Genomic DNA, 20,683 nt, shown 5'->3' with positions numbered 1-20,683 from the left:
TCCAGAATGGGTTATTGTATAGGTTGGATAAGTTACATGTTCATAAACATGATTAACTACAACTAATCATAGATGCTCACACCACTAAGGTTTCAGGGCATTTTGTTGTATGGAACACAGTGGAAACCTTACAAAGGAATGTTTACTCGCATAGGATGAAAGAAGAGGTAGCTAGGTTCATAAGAGGATGGATGATTTATTATACCAACAAGCCTAGTAATCAGAAATATGGTCTATATCATGTCTTTCTTGTACCTAGTTATCCTTGGGAAAAAATTTCCATGGACGTTGTGGGAGGTTTAACAACAACCAGGAAGGGACATGGCAACCTATTCATGGTAGTTGATAGGTTTAGTAATATGTGTATTCTAATGCCTTGAAAGAAGACCATAAGTAGGTAAGAAGTAGCAAACTTATTTTTTTGATAAGTCTATGTAAACATTGGGATACCAAGGAGCATCATTTCAACAGGGACACAAGATTTCTCAGTGTATTTGAGACTAAATTGTGGGAGAATATTGACACAAAGTTTAATAGGTCTACTCATTTCATCCATAGAAATATTGCCAAAAAAAAGTAGTCAATAGGATTTTGGTGCAACTTTTGAGGGGTTATAATCAAAATAATTCAAAGGCATAGGTTGAAAATATTGTATATATACAACACTTTTATAATAGAGAAGTCTACACTTCTATTGGTAAGTCCCTATTTGAAACTTATTCTTGATATATACCAACTTCATCTTTGGATATTAGATATGAGAAACAACGAGGAGTGAGGGAGGATCTGATAGGGATTTTTTAAGGGAAAAGAAATTATTGAGAAGATATGAAAAATCCATCTATAGGTACAAGAGATGTTGTATAAGTGATGGAAAAAGTACAAGGCTAAGCATAATCAATATATAACAAAGAAGTAATTTAGAGTGGCATATAGAGAATGGTTACAATTGAACAAGGACATACTATGTAGTCATAGTAAGAAAATCAAGACTTTGGGATATGGTTCTTTGAGATAATGGAAAATTTTGGAGATAATATGCATATATTCAGTCTACCCCGATATGTGAACATGTACCCAGTGGTTATTTTAGAGAATATAAAAATATATGAACCTTCCACTCTGAATAAGGAAGAGGAACAGGTTTGGATGCTCCTTTTTCCAATTTTTCTATAGAGGAAGAGGTTATTATAGGACTCAATAATTCTACTTGAAAATCAAATCTCCTAAGACGGATTCTCTCACTGGCTAACCTTAAATATCCATTGACTCCACTACTGCGTTTTTTTCTTTACACCTCGGCCTCTTTGTAGATTGGTTGTCTTAATAATTCTCTAAATTCTCTATTAATAACTATGTTCTGACCATACAAATAAATCTCTATAGGTTTCTCTAGATTTGATTCTTCTTCAACCCATTAATCCTTGTTTTCTATTTTTTCAATATCTAGTTGGTTATCATGCTAATATGGGGCTGACTGAAACTTTAATCTTTTTTTGGAGATAATATTGTATGGATCATTAGCCCACACTTTTCCTTAGGGAAAATTCATTAAGGCTAGAAATTGAGAAAAATATTAAAGGCATGTCTTGTGTTCACAACGAATGGACGCACCTCTTGCTTAAGCTTTAAGATAACCTCCTGCTTCCTTGGAATAAAATGCACAAGGCCTAAATTTATCCTTTTTCATGATATATAATAATGCAAAAATTTTAACAAATATGAATATAGGACTAATAAGGAAGCACTTATAAACCATATATTCATATTTTATTGTGGTTTTTATACATGTACCACCTCCGCACACTTGTTTCAAAACTTAATTATATAATTTTCTTGATTTATGGAAAAAATATTTAGGGAACTTCATCTAAAAAAATTACAAATTCTACATACATAAAATGTGTGATATACCCTAAAAAAACTACATCGTTCTTCTTTCTTGTCATAATGGAAATCTAGTAGATCACTGATTATTTCTCACCCTTAGAATTCTGAACTTGTATGCTCAAACCAACAGATTTTATGACTTGGAAATACAACATGAGATATAAATGAGGTACATGAAGTGGAAACCTAATTAATATATATATGTTTGTCGAAAGAAAACAACTTTATACTTTCTTTTTCCTGATATCTATATCTATATATATATATATATATATATATAAATATAAATATATTATTACCTTTTTCTGCTATATTTTGACGGAAGTTCCTAGTCCTGTACTTCTTTAGAGGGTGCCCTATGCTTTGGCTGGTCTTGCTGACTAGGTCCCTCTCTCTGAGCTCTAAGAAAGTCATGGAATATTGTTTTCTTATGTTCGACTAACATGTAATACGTTAGCTTGATGTCTCCTTCCTTAGGGTTAAGAGCACATGGAGGGAAATCCATCCCTTCTCGCTGGCAACATCATTCGGCTTAAGCGCACATGCAGGGAAATCCATTCCTGAACACTCGTCAACAGGCCTAGAATTTGATGTTCCACAAAATGTTTTTTGAGTTTTTAAATGTATTTGATGGTTTAAAAATATTTGAAAATGGTTAAAGTGACGTGTCAAAAAAAAATCTGAAACTGTAAATTTGACGTTCACAAATTTAATTTAACCATTATAATCCATTGTAACCAATAACAACGACTATAGCTTGGAATTCAGGAGTGGAAGGCCATCTGGCATCGATCAACCATAAAAATCATCAATAGTGGGAAGGCCATCTCGGTTGTAGAGATGCTAGTAGGTTGCACCATCTGGTGGGCATTAGATGTGATCTTCCACATTCATTGCATATTTTGCCAGTGATGTGGACCATCAAATAGGATACCCCTCCCGTATCTTCAAGGGTCTCAAACCATTTACTCCACCACCAACCATTTATGTGCCTTGGGACAAAAAAATTTGAAACCAATTGAATCTTTTCAATTGAGCGGAGAGGAAAACCATATGCGATTATTGCGTAAATAAAATTTCGTTTCCTGAGTTAGTACTCAATCCTTCCTTTTGGAATGAATGATTATATGGTGTGGTGATCCACAAACTGAAAAACACTGCTTTGTATGGCGAGGAACTATGTACCTCTGCTTCAAGCCCAAGAGTTGTTAGAAAGCAAGTAAAGGTCATAAGAAAGCAAGGAAAGTTCATATATATGATCAGGTATAAAACCGTCCGCAAAGGAGGGACTCTACTTATAGCGAAGGGAGGAGCTTCTACCTGAAGCCCAACCAAAGCGATCAATGCAAGCACTTTGAATTTTGAATATTTACCCTTTGTTGTTGATAAATCCCTTATCTTTATTCTTACCACCAACCTTGCTCTGATCTTGGCTTCCCTTCTTTATGGTGGTCTAGGTCTTATGCATAGCAAAGGTAATGTTTTTCTCTTCCTCTAATTATACTCAAGTCAATCTCGTAAGATGACAAACATCTATCTATTTCTTAGGAAAATAGAGCTCCAGCTTATGTGAATCAGAGCCTTTATGGTGGGTCTGCATTCATGATCTTCTTACTTTACTGGATTCCAAAAAGAACTTCTCATCACCCTTGTCATGTGTCCAAGTAATCATGTCATTATTCTTTCCCCAACTCTATAATTTGCATCAGTTACATTTTATCAAACCTACAACAAAATTTGGTTGAAGGAAATAACCATAACTCATCTAGGGAATCACCAGCATCCTACAACTGCATAGGCTACTGCTCGCATTACAGGGAATCATCAACACCAAGGAAATATGGTTTCACTCCCTCAAACATCGTTTCAATTATGGTATGTATTTTAATAGCAGAATATTCATGTAAAACTCTCTCTCTTATGAGGGACATTTTCAAAACAAGTTTTAGCCACATGTCATTCCTATGTGAACTTAGAAATAGGGAAAAAAACGACATGTTTAAAGATCTTTTGTAGAGTTCAAGGCATGATCGGATTCTTATTTGCAACTCAAACTTGGCATGATTAGATCCATTTAATGACAACCACAAACTATAACTTTTTTTTTCACTGGGACAAGCTTCCACTTCCTTACATGTGTGAAATTTTCAATGTTGGATTCAATTGATCTTTTAGAAGAGTTTGGTCATTAGGTAAAATATGCACTCGAAATAGTTTTTAATGATTCAACCATGTACCGTTTTGGGTTTTAAGCTTGGCTTTTGAAATCAGAATTGGACTTGTCCTTTAGAAGTTACATCCTTTATCCTTTAGTTTTGTTTTATGAACTTTTTCTTGCATAGTTTACCATTGTATTCTATTGGAAAGCTGTGAGAATTTTGCACATAACATTTGATTAAATCACAGTGTTCAACATAGCTTCCATTTTTTGTATCTTGCAGAATTTTTTGTATCCTGCAGAATTTATTTCATGCAATAAAGGAAAATTATTGGCACTCTTGTACTGTAGTTTGTCAAGGTGATTGAGGGGTGCCTTAAGGCTGGCATATCGAGTGAGTATTCCCTCAAACATTGTTTTGGATTTGTTTATTTTTCTATGTTAGAGTTGCTTATTGTTTTGTAGCTTTCTAAGTTTGGGTAGAATCACATCAAGTGTTAAGATGGATAGTTCATCTCCATGGTGATTATGGGACCTAGGATGTGTTTCCTAAACAAGACCTGTATTATGTTTGCATTTTTTTTTATAGTTTTTTGATTTTTTTTTTCTGACAGACAATGAATATCACTAATAAACTCGATTCAAAAAAAATCGATAGCCACAAATTTACTTAAAACGTAAATTGACAGGCATAAAAAACAAACACCCATCTTCAAATTTTCATTTGAGAGGAAAAAATTATTTGAAATTCCAGGCCTGCTCGCCGGCAACATCATTCGGGTTAAGAGAACGTGGAGGAACATCCATGAATGCCTCAAATCTAATTGCGATGACTGAGTCGGAACTATGTACCCTGTGAGGACCTTCCTCGAAATTCACCCCCATACATGCTTGCCTTACACTAGACGTAGACCTTCATCTCACCATTGAAAGAGAAATCTTAAAATATGAAACCCTGACCACTAAACTCATTTTCATCCCTCAACGTGGAGAGAAATTCATCCCGTTTTTCAATATTTTGTGTGCCATCCACATCTCTTCATTTTCATGAAATATCTATTGAAAAGTCATGAACTTCTCTTCAAAAAGGACTTATTTATGGAGGCAGAGAAGTTGCCCTGACTGCTAAAAGTGTCAGAATTTTGGAAAAAAAATTCAAATTTTTTTGTAGATGCAGTGTTTGAATCAAGTTTTTGATGGTGGAAATAGATTCAGTACCATCAAAAACCTCTAAAACACCTAAAACTATGAAGTTTGACAATTTTTACTTAGATTTACAAAAATCCCTGCTGGAATATTTCAAAATATGACCAGAATTTCTAAAACTTTCAGAGCAAAAAAACATACTCGTTAGAGTACTGCCAAAAAGTATTTTCATCAGTAAATTCATTGATGATGTCATGTCCCATTTTTCAAGATTTTGTGTTCCGCCGACTCGTGCCAACTAGAGTAAAGTTCATGAAAACTCTGCTCAACCTTTTCAGGATTATGGATTATGGACTATACTTGTGCTTTCGTATGGAGTATGAAAACTCTATAAATTATCATCATTGAATTAATTTCCATATGGTCCTATCTTCTTTTGTGTGCTCTATTCCTCTTTCATTTTACTGAACATATTATGACCTTTTGAAGGTTTGCGTCTGATACAGGTCACTAGTTTTTTTACAAGGCCAATTTTTCTGACAACCCGGTGTCCATCAGGGACCTTTTCTTTGCTAGCACATATTTTTATTAACTCTATAGACCTTCCACAGCTTTGTTATCATGTAGTAGTTTTATGCACGTCTCCAAAAACGTAGTAAGAATAGAGGGATTAACCCTACAGGCACGTTGTTGTCTTTCATCTTGTGCTGACTTCCTGAGGTCGATGCCTCACTGAAGCTTTTCTTGGCCTCCATAAATGTTTCCTTAGTGCACGCCAGATCAAAACCCACTTCCTTCTGGGGCCTTGCGGACCCATATGTCCTCCTGAAGCTATTTACCCTTATCATCCCTAGTCGTTATTCCACTTCTCAACACTATAATCATGCTTTGATCTTCCTCCCGGGGCTCAACTCTCATCATATGTAAGTTTGTGTAGGCTGCTGAGGCTGCGCCTTCTTCTCCTACATCTTGTCTATCAGCACCAAGCATTCTTCTATCATGTGGTCAAACTGCCTGCAGTATTGACATGTTGGGCATGTCTGATTCTCACACTCCCGCGCGTAGTGCCTTGGTGTTCCACAGTTGTAACAGAGAACCTGAACCCAGTCTCTACTAGGTCCTCCTCCTCCTTAGCCTCGCCCTCGTCCCTGATATCATTTGCTCGCTACTCTGGTGCCTTGCTTTGGAGGCTGAGTTTCGTATTGCATCCAATATGTAGGTGTTCTTTCCATCATTAGTTCATAGCTGTGATAGTGGCGCTCATCATGGACCACTGATTTGCAGAAGTTACAGAACAACTGCTATGGTGCCTGGATGAAATTTTAAAGAAAATGGAAATTATCTATCGCATGTTGTCCAATAACCTGAAAAATAGTACACCATAGTGCAGCCCCCGCGCTCGGTCTTGCTGGAGCTTCTGGCCTTAGGGGAATTAGTCCCCTTCCTGTAGTATAATTTGGGAATACATGACAGTGTTATTTATCGTGCCCATGTCTCTTACACATTAGACACCAAACTTCTGCATGTACCTCTAGTTTAGTCTCCTTGTCTTTCTTCAAGCTTTGTAATTCTAAGCAGAGGCTCTGTAACTAAGAGTGAATTTGTTGTACCCTCAAGGTCGCATCCTAAATAGGCGTTTCATGCAACGTCATTGTGATTTCCAAAGCTTCTGCCTGTGTTCATATCTTCTGTTCTGACAGAGCAATCCTCAGGTGGGGTAGTAGTGAAGCTATAAGCCACTCGCGATGCTGACCATCTGTGAGCTGCATGTTAGCTTCTCGAATCTGACACTTCAACCTTTGATCTAGTTCCCAAGGCATCTCATCAACCCTCATCATGATTTCCTTAAATCCAGCTACTGACTGTGAATCAGACTTTGTCTTACTAAAATACTTGTTTAGGGTTGCCCTAGTCTCTACTTGTGATGCCAGAGGATTATCATAAAAATACTTAATATACCAAGTCAACGTGCGATCCTGTAGAGCAGTAACCAATTGTTACTTCTTTATATTACCATCAATAATTTGTTGCGCTATCCACACAGTATTCACAACAAACCATAACTGCTATATATCTTCACTCCCTGTACCCTTGAAAATCGGCAACTTCACTGTGTTCGACATGTTGACTGGTGTGTTGGAAATAATACTGAGAGGGGGGGTGAATCCGTATTATCAAATCAATCAATTTTTCATTTTCATACTTAGATATATATATGCTACTTCAGTTATGTTAACCCACGTATATATGCAACTGTGTTTAAAGCAACCAACGTATATAAGAAAACTTATGATTCAGTTAATCTGTTAAGTGTTGATCTTTAATCAGTGCATCAGAACTTCATTAACCATAAGAATAGTAAACAGGTGCAGTAAAATAGAATAGATTATCACACACATGAACACAAGATACAAGGTGGAAACCTAATGCGGGTGAAAACCACCTGCTATAATTCGTCTCTATCTTCTTTTAATAAGAAACTTCTTTTTACAATATTTCTGTATTGGTGCAGTCTTATACCAGTACGTAGGCTTTTACTTACAAAAGGCTACAACCTTCTCTCGTTCACCAGCTTATCCTGGAAGGGAGCTACAACCCCCTTAGCTCTTGTACTAGTTGATGTACTAGTACGTAGGTGCTGACTTATAGAAGACTATAACCTTCTCTTTTCTTCCAGGGACCACGTTTCATAAATTTTCAGACTGGATCCATGAATAACATCAATTAAACATCAAATATATCTGCATCAACCAAAATCCTTTGCACCAACCAAAAACTGATTCAAACACTCACTTCTATGAATGTTGTAACCAGAAAATAGTAATAGTAACCAGACACCAATCCTGAACCCAGAACACTGCAGCAATAAACAGAAGTAGCTAAAACATATTTTATGAGACATACGCTACTTCAATATGTGGAACCTGCATGCATACACTTCTTTATTAAGGCAAACCTTCATATATGTTGTTTTGAATTACTGAACCTGTGTGTAAACACGCCTTTGCTATGCCGAACCTGTGTACAGATCTATAAAAGATAATTTACCCTTTTCAATTATTTAGATATCAGTTGTACCTATATTATCAGATTTATAGATCAAGTCATGCACCAAATATAACAGATCAAAATCACACAAAGATACTTCTCTTCAATCCTTAAGATCTTGACCCTTCAATACAACTTATCCTTCTCTAGCACTCAGGTTCCTCCTTGGTTCAGATCCAGCTATGCACCATAACCCAATGACTAGTATTCTAGATGTTGCTCTTCATAAGATATTCAATGGTTGGGTACCTTTGCCTAACGATCTCCTTCCCCTTTTATAGTCTTAGGCCTTACACAATACCATGGTCCAAAACCACTTAGAATCAATACTTGGGGTGAAATACCTGGGTTCATTACGTTGGACGAGATACGATGGTCCAAAACCATAGTTCCAAATACCAAGGACCAAATACCATGGACTAAAATAAGTTTTCCCACATGTACACACTTTTTCGTGCATGAAAGTGCTTGCATATACATATGCAATTTTTTATCAGCAATCCCGCGTGTATATGCGACCTGGTTAAGAGGAACATGCGTATATCTCTTTTCTTTCATTCTGAGAGCCTGGACTATGATCTGCCATCTGAGTGAGTTTCCATTAAGGACAACACCTGTGCCATAGTGCCAAACATGTGTCATAATGCCAACATGGTGGTGGTGGTGGTGAATGTGTGGATGAAGGTGTATGCGGTGGAGGTGGAGTGGATGGACAATGTGTCTGTGGAAAACCCTACGTTATCAATTGGACAAAACTCTACGGTGAGGCCAATACTGCTCCCTCGTCATCGCTCGAAGGAGGTTCGATCAACAGGCTATATTTAGGACTTAATTTCTCTCAATTTCTGGAGAGTTTTCCATTTCACGTAGCTTTGAACATCAAGGCAATGGCATAACCCATTTTTCACATAATGGCATTTTAATCTACGTATTCAAATATCTTAAATACTTATCTCACGGTCCCTTGAAAAATTGTCACCCTTCTTCGTTGTAGCTAACTGAGGTATCAACTGCGAATTCTGTAACAAATCTCCCAGAATCTGATAGAGCCAATGATCAACAACCCGCGTGATCTGATTTTCAGAGGCATCTAATTGTCACATTAATTCAGGAGTCCACACTATAGGATTATCAAGTTTCCACCTTCCTTGGATGGTTGTCAATTTAGCTAACTACTCGTACAGTTCAATGGGAAAAGTGCAGAAGAATATCTTGTGTATTTCTATATACAGGTACCTATTCAACCAATCTTCCTTCAACAGGCGTGGATTCATGTTTTCTTGCGTTGCGAACTCGTGAGTCTTCTGATCCAACTAGTTTTCAATTTGTTTCTTGGTCGAATTCTAGTAATGCGACATCACACATCTCTTTCAAGTAGATCCTGGTCCCAGCAAGGGAACCATTTGTTGGCTTAGGGGGTCCTAACCTAGGTTCAGAGTTAGTTGCGCAAACCAACAAATCCATAGACTTCTGGCCCATTTGGAAACAACCCGCGTAGCACAGGCTGCAGTCTCACCTGAAGAAATATGGGGGATGCAAGAACCAAGTTTATGCATCCAGATACGAGTGCAATCTCTTTTAGCACCATAGATCTACCTTCGCGTGGATCGATAATCCCTTAGGGATCGATACTACAACTATATTAAAATAGTCTTCAAACCTTCATGAAGTTCTACGAGCAGGCTTTGCGAACCCTTAACAGTCGATTTATCCACTTACACGCACTAGAGAACAATCTTTAATTAGTGTTTGTGCATATCTACTTAGGTTATTTAGTAAACATAACAAAATTAATCACAGTCTTCGTGAAAGTACTTAACATGCATTGCATACATTTATTAAGACTTATTCAAGAGAATCGTGGATCATTAGATTGATATTCTATAAAAACATTATTCATCAACATCATATATCAGAAAATTAAGTAAATAGAGATAAATAAATATACACAGGAATTTCTTTGGTAACTTTCTTTATTGATCTCCCTTTCATATTTAGAGACACAAAATTACCCTACGCACTCAACTGCAAGGGTCCATGCACTCAGTTGCGGACTCTACATATGCCTATGCGCACTCAGCTGCAGAGCCTTGCCTCTCCTATATGACCCACTTCTCTATGCTATCACTACTCTTCTATTGACCCATTACATTCATATCTAACATGACCTCTACATTAGACTCTCTAAATCGCACCTATTTATACCCTTGTTCATACAATCCCATGGTTTGCGGACCATGGCTAGGTCTCAAAGCTGACTCAATATTTACATAAACAAGGGGATAAAACCCCTATGACTCCTAGTCATCTGTATCCACAAATCACAGAGAATTTATATTATTTACAAAAAATACATCAAAACTTGGGTTATTTTAACCCCAAAACTTACCCAGGAGACCCCATCTCGACACAAACCCCTAATTATGACTCATTCTAATCCCTGAGTTTCTTCCTGAAAGAACCTTGTTTCAGTCATTTTAAGGACTATCAAACCTTGGTCTTTTACTTGCTAGCGTTGACTAGCATGTTTCCCTACCCTGCACCTGTAATGATGACTGGCAAGTTGCCCAGTGTTGGGGGTGTGCTGATTCTACAAATTCGGGAAAACAAAAAAGAATCCCAAAGGTTCCTCTTCTAGAATATTTGAGGATCTATCGTAACAATTTACCTCAGATAAGAGTCTCGAATCCTATCCTATCCTACATCGGATTTTTCATCCCTTATCCCTTGAGCTCATCCTCCCATCAAGAGTGGATCTCAAGCCGAGATTGGTAAAAGGATAAAATTCATGAACTACCTCCTTCACCTATATATTTACCTCCATCCATAGGTAAGGGGTTTTCTTTTGGAGAGTGATTCTACCCTCTAGAAAAGTGAATGGCATAGTCATAAGCCTCAGTCCTCCTCTCCCAGCCTCTAGAGCTAGGCACTGTGTAACCCTTGAGCCTTTTCCTTAGTCTAGTACTCAATTCTAGTTCATTTAGTGATTTTATTCAAGCATTTTATGCCAGGAGTTTGTCGGGACGATGTTGCCTTGTCATCAGTAATCTCCACTTACAAGTATTATATCTTAATATGATAGAATCATAATTGAATAAAAGGAGAAGGAGCCTATGCTAGATGACATTCACAAAGCAATAAATATAACTGTATCATTGAGAAAGAAAATGAAATGGCACTAGATTGTGACGAGATTTGGAAGATCAAGATCATAGTAAATAATCCATATCGCTCAACCACTTGGAGGGTGAAGATGAAGAACAAATCAGACCTCTCATGAATATTAAAGACAAATCAGTAAGAAGAAAGCCTTGGCATTGTCATCTCATCATGAAGTCCATGTCATGATTGTCAATTTGTGATTTGTACCAATGTCATTGCAATGACATGTGTGTCCATGTGTCTTGCAACATCATTTGTTGATGTAATGATGTAAGTGTTAGCTACCTATACCAATAGGTTTCATATTTCATGATTGGCAAAGAAAGTTCCAAATATGCTCTGCTTTGATGATGCAAAGATCCCATATTTCTAAGAGAAGACACTGTGTGTATATAGCTTTATGGTGACTCAATTTTGATGGATGGTCCAAAAGCCTAATCTGGATCATGCCATGTTTCAATTTTCTGTTGTAGATTAGAGAAAGAAGTCTGTCCAAACTGCTCAATCTTGGCAGGCCAATAGCTTAGGTAGAGAATTAAGGTTCCCAACTGCTTAATCTGGGACCTTGGAAGCAATAAGGGTAGTTCTAGATAGGAAATCAAAAGAAAAAGCCAAGAGAAAAGAAAAGGCAAATAAGGGTCTGCAAGTCTAAGTGCACCCTCCATGAAGAAACAAAAAATGCTAGGCAAATAGATGGGTAAGCAGATGGGGTTGCAGAAATGTCATTCCTTACAATTGAAAATGTGCTAACCTATTCACCAACCAGCATCAATGGATTGAGAAGCTCTTCTTCTCCATCAGGTGGCAGCAAAGCAAAGGAGCATGCCTAACATTCCATTTTCCCTTTTCCCATTCATAACTAACATCCCTTCATCAATTGTGTTCATAAGAGAACTTGAGGTTTATGTTGGTGCTTATTCCTTTAAAAGCCACATTTCTTGTCTAAAAATCTTTTCATTTTGATCAACTCCCTAAAACTAAGTGGTTTTCAAATAAACTTAGTGATTTCATTCCTCATTCACCTCTTTTACCCATATTAACCCTTAACTTTACTATCTAAATCCCCTATGTCCCCCTTTCCCTACTATAATAACACTATGGTGTATAAATCCCAGCATTGAATAGATATCCTCCCTTTAGCACTATAGTTAAATAAGTTTGTCAAGGGAGACATTAGTCCACCAGGGACTATGATCAACCCTGTCAGGGAATTTCTCTGACCTCAGGTTGGAGTGACAGCCTCCCCCTAAGCCATTACCTCACCTCTGTCCAATAAATTCCACAAGAATCCCCTCCCTCTGCTCAAAACCCACTTTTAAACCTTTTTTCCCCCTTGGATTAACCTTGCCCCGAAAAAACCCACAAAAAGCACTAAACCTAAGGTTCTCCGCCCAGATTATTTAAACTAATATTTTAATATGATGGCGGGACCCCCCCCAACCTGCACGATCCGTCAGAAGGCCCGCCAGCCGTCGATCGTCTGCCACCCACGATCCAACGGTGGGCGGGCATTTTCAGTGTTGGATCTACCGACCTTTAGCGTCCGGGGAACGGTGGTTTTCCGCCCCGTACACGGGACGCGTGGCAGGTGGTGGGGTTGTTCGGAGCCCCCCTCCCCGATACCGCCTTTCCCCAAAGGTGGTGTGGGGAAACCGCTTACCACCATCCCGTTACCACCTCCACGTTACGACATGCATACGTCATCATGACGTAGCGCCCTTCCCCGCCCCTGCACCGTGTGGCCCTCCACGTAATCCTGCCAACTCATCCCTTTGCCACCGTGTCTTGCCACCCTGGCCCACACCTCAGCAGCCACGTCATCCCCGTACCCGGGCCCGCCATGACGTCATGCTGACGTCATCGGCGGGAAGGCGCCAATTACCTATTTTTTCCGAATTTGTCGTTAAAGTCATGGTTTAAGCCGTTTTTATGTCATTTTTGCGCAAAAGAAGACATAGCCGTTGCAGCTGGTTCACTGCCAAAGCACCTCCGAACCTCCAATTCAAATTTGCAACCGTACCAACTCATCAATTCTGCCTCCACAGTTCGGCCCGCAGGCTTTTCAAGCGTTTTATCCAGGTATTCATTGTAATTCTTCCATTTGGCCCATGCATACCATTTCTCTGTAAAAATCACCATTAAAGCACTTATCAAAATTCCATACAAGCTCTGTCTACTACCTAAAAGTGAGCTAAGGTAACCTGCATTACCCCGGAACCATAATTTAACACTAAAATAGTTAAAACGCGGACCAAGATTCTAAATTTGTCCTCGAGGGGCCCGGCATTGTTCCCTTTTGCTGAGTGTAGACCAGTTGCAGCTGCTTTCCTAAGTAGACCTCCCATAACCTCACATACCCCCAGCAATTCACAACCCCTGTGAATTTACCAAAATCTGCAGAGGCAAGCCTGCTTTTCCACTTTAAAAAACATTTCAGACATTGTCCACAATTGGCCTATCATTTGAACTCTTGGGAGGTTTGCAAACCATTGCACCCATCTTACTCAAAATCAAATCATACAATGGCTGCCCCTGCACCCGCAGCTCTCAGTGTTGCTCCATTAAATCCACCCAATAAAGACCTGCAGTCCTTGCCTCTTGCTGACCAGGACTACCTTATTGAAGACTATGTGGGAGACAGGGACTTTCTGCAGACATTCAGGTAGTTGAGAGAGAACTACCTGAATGGTCATGATACATATGGCATATGGGAGTCCAACCTGCCATACTATTGTCTCCCCTCTGTAAATGTGTTTCCTGAAATCATTCGCCTATGTGCTGAAAACTATGATGTGCAGCATAGAGCCATCAGCACCCCATCTGAGAGGATCCTCTTCTACATTAATCCGGAGTCCATCAACAAAATGCTACATTTTGATCAGACAGAGCTGCTAATCCCATTCTCCATGAACTATCTGCTGGACACTGGTGCCAAGATGACCACTGAGGAGATTCAAAAGGTCACCAGGACATTCATGAGACCTGAGTGCCAGCCTGCAGGGCCACCTCCTTATTTAGATGTCCACTTCACTGAAGTAGGCAGATTACTCCTGGACATGATTGCTTATGTGCTGGGATACAGAACTAGCGAACGTGTGGATGAGACAATGCTAGTATTACTAGCTGTTTACAGCCCAAGCCAACCCCCTGCCTGCAAATATAACTTTGCCAAGTTTATAGCTAACAAAATCCATGATCAGTTGGGTGCAATGGATAGACAGGGGGTCTTCAAGTACTTGGCCTATATTTATCACCTCTTTATGTATTATCAGTCTGAGGCTTTTCCATGCTATATCAAAAAGCTGGATTATAGAGGAGAAAGAAGATCTGTCATCTTCTGGACCTCTGTCTATCACATAGTCACAAACTCACCCTATTCCTATTGTGAGTTTGTTGACCAATTTGTGTATCCAGTCTCTTGCATATTGATGAGGTCCCCTCCTCCCAGAATGTCAACTGAGATACAGAAGGCTCTGCAGCTTTGCAAAAAATTTAAAATAGGTGATTGGTACCTATATGAGGATCACACAGTCATCAGAGTCTATGGCTGTGAGCTCTGTCCTTACAGACTCCCAAAGTATGTGCCCATGAGGATATTTGCCTTGGAATATTATAGGCAGTTGATTCAGTCTGACCTCACCCATTTCCACAACTCCAGAAAGAAGGCCCACCTCAAGTTCAAACACCAGTTGGGCCCCTTCATCATGAACAAAAAAGAAGGATGGGAAGATGCTGACCTCATCCTCAAGGACAAATATAAACTATCATACAGTTTCCGGTGGGTCCCTTATGACCCTGAGGGCTTCATTACTGCCAGAAGAAACAAATACAGGCTTCGAGGTTATAGGCATTGCCAATACCCACACATTGAAAGATATGCCAACCAGTAAGAATGGCTGTAGGGTAATCTAGTAGAAAAGCTAACTGAAGAAGAGATAATGCTAAAGAATATGAAGGAGCTTGAAAAAACCATTGACCTAGACTCTGTGCAGCAGGTACCTTTCAAGCGGCCTCACTCAACAGGAGAAGGGACCTCGGCCTCAAGGACTGCACCAGTAACACAAGCACCCTCCACAGCAGCACCAACTATAGACAAAGGCAAAGGGATAATGGGTGAAAAGGAGGAAACAATGAAATAAAAGCCTGCCCCTGCAAATGAGCAGCATCAAGAGCCCCAACAAGGGCAGCAAACAGAACAGCAGCAAGAGCAGACTGCCCCTCAACAAACGGAGCTACCAGCAACTCCAGTAATGCAAACTCCACCTCCACAGACTGAGCCATTGACTGCTCCTAGTTTGCAGACCCCATCACATGAAGAAAGGGGTATGAAAAGAGATAGAGAAGAGTCCACTCCAATTAGTGGATCCTCCCAACAACCAGGAGCCAAAAGGCAAAGGTTAGACTCCCCAGAGGTAGAAGACATCACTGAAGAATTCCTTGACAGCTCAAGGAAAAATAGGGAGGGCAGCCAGCACACAAGGACAAGCTCCTTTCAGCAGGAGCAAGGATTGCAACTTGGATTGGAGGTGTCTTCCTCCTCCCAGCAGAGCAAGAAGCCCAAGATCACTAAGGCTTCTTTCAAACAAATAAAAGCTCAGAATGATCTGCTGAGGGCTGAGGTCTACAAGCAATTTATAGATGCAACACCAGCCCAGCAAGAAAGGCTAATGTCGGTGTATGACATTAAAGAGGAAAAAATAATCCTCAGTCACTTCAAGCCTACAATACCGCAGCCTAAGTCAGCTGCAGATTTTTTGAAGACAAGGGTGGAGGTCATGGCCAAAGACATCCATCCCATGGACCAAATAGAACTCCACAAGGAAGCTGGAGAAATGGTCTATGCAACCTTGGTGGAGAGGGCAACCATGGCCCATGAGCTGAAAGAATCCCTAAAAAACACCAATACACAGTTGGATTTCGAGAGAATGTCCTCCTTGGCCAAAGACAATAGAATAAAGTCTCTTGAGGACATCATCATTGATCTTGGACATGATCCTAGTGATCCAAAGGGTGTGAAGGCCCTTATGAAGAAGAAAGATGATGACCTGAATGCATTAAAGAAGAGGTTGAAGCTGCAGCCCACAGAGCACCCTTAAACCGCAGAGCTTCAAAAGCAAAAACAGGTTGATGACCAATTAGACCTCATAATGCAGCAAGACCAGAGGATCAGGGATTTGGAGTAAGAGCTGGAAGGAGCATTACAAGATAAACAGGGAGAATCCACTTCTCAAGCTCCTCCAACTACTTCAACAATAGCAACAACTTCAGGGGCAGCAGTGGCCCCCACAACAGAAGCAGCAGGAACAGCAGCAGCTCCAGATGCCAGTGCGAGTATAGAAGAATTGACCAAGGCCATTAAGGAAATGGAGCTCCAGGCCAATGAAATAAACAAGGCCAAGGAAAAATTGGCAGAACTGGATGCCAAATATGATAAGTCAAAGGTAACTGTAGCGGAGCAGGGCAGAGAAATAAAGGCCCTAAAAGACAAGATCAAGGCCTTAGAGAAGGAACTAAATCTAGAGACTGCCATGGCCGACATAAAGAGGATTCTATGGGCCAAAATTGGCCATTCCATCAATCAACAAAGGAGGTCAATCAAAACAATACATGAACAGATGGACTCAATGGGCCAAGCACAAGCAGAAATCCATAAGGCCAAGACAACACTGGGAGATAAGCCAGAACAGGCCAACAGGATGATAGACTTCCTGAACAGGCAAGAAAAGGAGGAACTGGCAGCCATAGGCATTGCCAACAGAACCGAGGCTGTCCTCACTGCTAAGAAGGTACTAACTCTCAGGAACTATGTACAAACTGTGGAGAGGAAGTGCTATGAGATATAAGCTGAGGTGGAAGAATATAAAGTCAAGATGGCAGTGCTGCAATCAAAGGGACTACCCAGCCTACTAAGTGGTGCAGGAAGACTGATCTCTCGAGATCAATTTGCCAACGGAATGGCAACCACCATTGAAAATCAGATTGTTGCATCTGGCAGTACATCTGAGCAAACAGGGCCCCCCACAAGACAGAGCTTGTATGAAAAACTTGAAGGCATGTTCTTCATTGAAAATGAGGTAAATCATCTGTTTGAAACTCCTCCTAACTTTTATAGGTATACAGAGGCCGATGAGACCTTGATAAAAATTAGGAGACATCAAATGCCTAAGGAGGATTGGTGGCAAGCGATGCTTCAGATTTTGCCACGGTAGCCTCAGTTGTTCAGCCACTGCCAGCTCCAGGTCACTACAAGACAAACAGCATGACAAAGTCAGAAATAAAGGCAGCTCAAAGGGTGACTTAGCATAAGGACAATGACAGCTAGCCTAAAGGATAAGAAAATGCGCATATTTGGACAGCTTAGCCTCAGCCGACTTCGACACCCACCAAGTCATCAATTTCTGACTATTTTTGACAGCTAAAGCAATAAAACGTTACTACAGCTTTTCTTGTCTCAGCTACCAAGCTCCAGGAGTTGGCATAACATTTATGAGCCATTAACTCCTCTTCTTGATCTTTTTACATGTAAATTTTGTATAAATACTCCTCTTAGTAACGCATAAGGGGTTGGTGATTTTTGACTCCAAGGAGAATCTATTGTATACTTTCAGTTTTATCTAATACAGAGGGCTGGACCAGCTCAGTGATTTCCTGAAGTATTTGATGTATGGATGATGCTAGATGTGCTGATGCAGAATTCCTGTGCTTTCTGATGAAATAACAAGTTTTTCTCAATCTCTGTTTCTTGTCTTCTTATGTTTATCAAACCATACTTATGTTGTACTAAACTAGCAGTAAAGAAAAAGAATAGTACATGATTTGTTTCATTACACCTTGTGCTCAGTTTTTACTGCTATGAATGTTGGTTTCCAGAATTAACGATATACATGAATCCTTAACTGCTCATGTGTCTATTAATTCTATATGTGTTAACGTTAACTAGAAATTCTTCATTGCTTCTAGGTTGATGTTCCTAACGTCTTTTCTTTAGCAGTTTTCTGTGAGATTCTTAATTGCCTTGCACAAACTCGACACACCCCATTCAATCACTATTATAAACGTTGTTTCCTCATACACAAATCTAGCTCTGCAGCATCACTAAGGTATCACACAGTATCAGAGAAACTAAAGGACCACTGACTCCATGCCCAATGGACTAAGACATGCTAGTAAGTACCTATACATATTAACTGGAATCATCACCAAACATATTTCAAAAACAAATACCTCGAACATCATAGCTAGCCTAAAATACTATCAAAACGGAGCTAAACTTTAAAGAGAGAGCCCTCTCTTATTACAGCTAGGCTAGAGGCTGCAATCCAAAGACTAGTTAGTGGTTACCCCGGCCGTATTCCCTTGGGAGTCATAGGGAACAACCTGGGTGTTAACATAAATGGCGACTCCACTAGGGAACAAGCATACTTTTCAAACCGTTGTCTATCCATAGACAGTGGTTCTAAAAAAGCTTAAACAGTCCCTTAAACAATCCTAAAATATCTTAGAAAATACCAAAAAAAAATTCAGAAGCTGGCTCCTAAAAGGGAAACCAGGCACACTAGGTCAAACCCTGACCCAAATCCACCAGCTGTGTTTGAGAATCCTAATATAATCCCTAGAATCATTAGGAAATAGCAAAGGCAGGAAAACCCTAGTGATTTGAGTCCTGAGACAGCTCACCCTGAACCAGTTCCAACCCCAATCAAGGTTCTATTTAGGTCTACCCCTGTCTCCCCCAGTTCACCATCTACATCTCAAAGCCCTCCTTTCACATCTTCACCCACTGCACATATCCCCTTGAACAACACTCTAGGTGCTGCTACACCTGTTACCCCTGTGGTACACATCGTTCCTTTTATCCCAGCTGCTCCTGTAAATCCCCCAAACCTTGTGAATATGGCTAACAGATATGCACCCTTGCAGTTACCAGCTAATGCTGCAGCTCTACCCCAAGACTACCAAACTAAAATCTCATATTTTGACTCCACTGGCCCTTTCACAGCTACTCAGCATGCCAAAAGGATGCAAGACCATTTTGAGACCTATGAAATAGATGATGACAGTGTGAGAATGAGGATGTTTGTTCAAAGTCTGACTGGGGATGTAAGAACTTGGTTCAGATCCCTGAACGTAAATTCCATCACAACTCCTGATGAGCTTTATCAAGCCTTTACTAGCAGATGGGAGAAGAAGAAGGATCCTCTGCACATACTTGGTGAATATGACACTATCAAAAGAGGTCCCCAAGAGACTGTTTTGGAGTATTGTGCAAGATTCAACAATGTATATAACGCAATCCCACAAAATTTAAGACCTCCCCCTGATTTGGCCTTATACAAATTTCCTGATGGTTTTGATCCTGATATGGCCTACCAGTTGAAGGAGAGAGCTCCTGAAACCCTTGCAGATGCCCAAAAGGTTGCTGTCACAGTGGAAGCTAACCTGATTGCCAAAAGAAACAGAGCAAGGTTGGAAAAGAGAACCACCTTCAAAGAAGAACCCTCAGCTTTTGATCAAAAACTGGATGCAATACTCACTGGGATGAAGATATTGGGAGATAGAGTGGAATCAGTTGAAAGAAAGTCATCATGGGAAACACCACAAAACAACCCTCCTAGGAATCCAAATTTTAGGAGAACTCAAAATCCAAACGTTGGCAAGGCCAATTCTGACCCAGACATAAGGCCCCCTTTTCAAGAGAATTATGTTGAGACTTCCACAGCAAGTGAACCCAATGAAGATCCCCACATTAATCTAATGGGTTTGGATGGTGAAAGTCAAGTCTTTTTAACACAAGAAGATCATGAGAATGATGAAATCAAGCTGTTCCAAACCAAATCAGGTGAGTCATTTGACTTTAAGCAAGGCTATGACACAGCTGTTTATGAAGTCCATAAACAATACAAGCTAAGGAGTAGAACTGTAAATATAACTCAGCCTGAAAGGACAAAGGACAACCAGCAGCCCAAAAAAGCCATTGTCACAGAACCAAGTAAAAAAACTCGTCCAAATGCAGATGAGGTAACCATTGAGGACATAGCTGAAACCTTTCCCTCAAAACAGCAGCCAATAGATCCCTCACCCTTGAAGCCCAACCTAAGTAACACCTCTCAAGAAGTGAGTAAGAAGGACAAGCTTCCAAATCAAGATAAGAAATAAGAGGAGGACCTGGTTAACAAGGAAAAGGCTACCACTCACAACACCAAGATCCAATCTGATAGACCCTTTGACATAGAAGCTGAAATTGGAAAATTGAAAGTAGCTATTCCCCTCTCAGAACTG

Source organism: Pinus tabuliformis, chromosome 7 (genome assembly GCF_031772625.1).
Source record: "Pinus tabuliformis cultivar Carrire ecotype Pingquan chromosome 7, CPIR1, whole genome shotgun sequence".
In the NCBI taxonomy this organism is placed as follows: domain Eukaryota; kingdom Viridiplantae; phylum Streptophyta; class Pinopsida; order Pinales; family Pinaceae; genus Pinus; species Pinus tabuliformis.
This window is presented reverse-complemented; position numbering follows the sequence as displayed.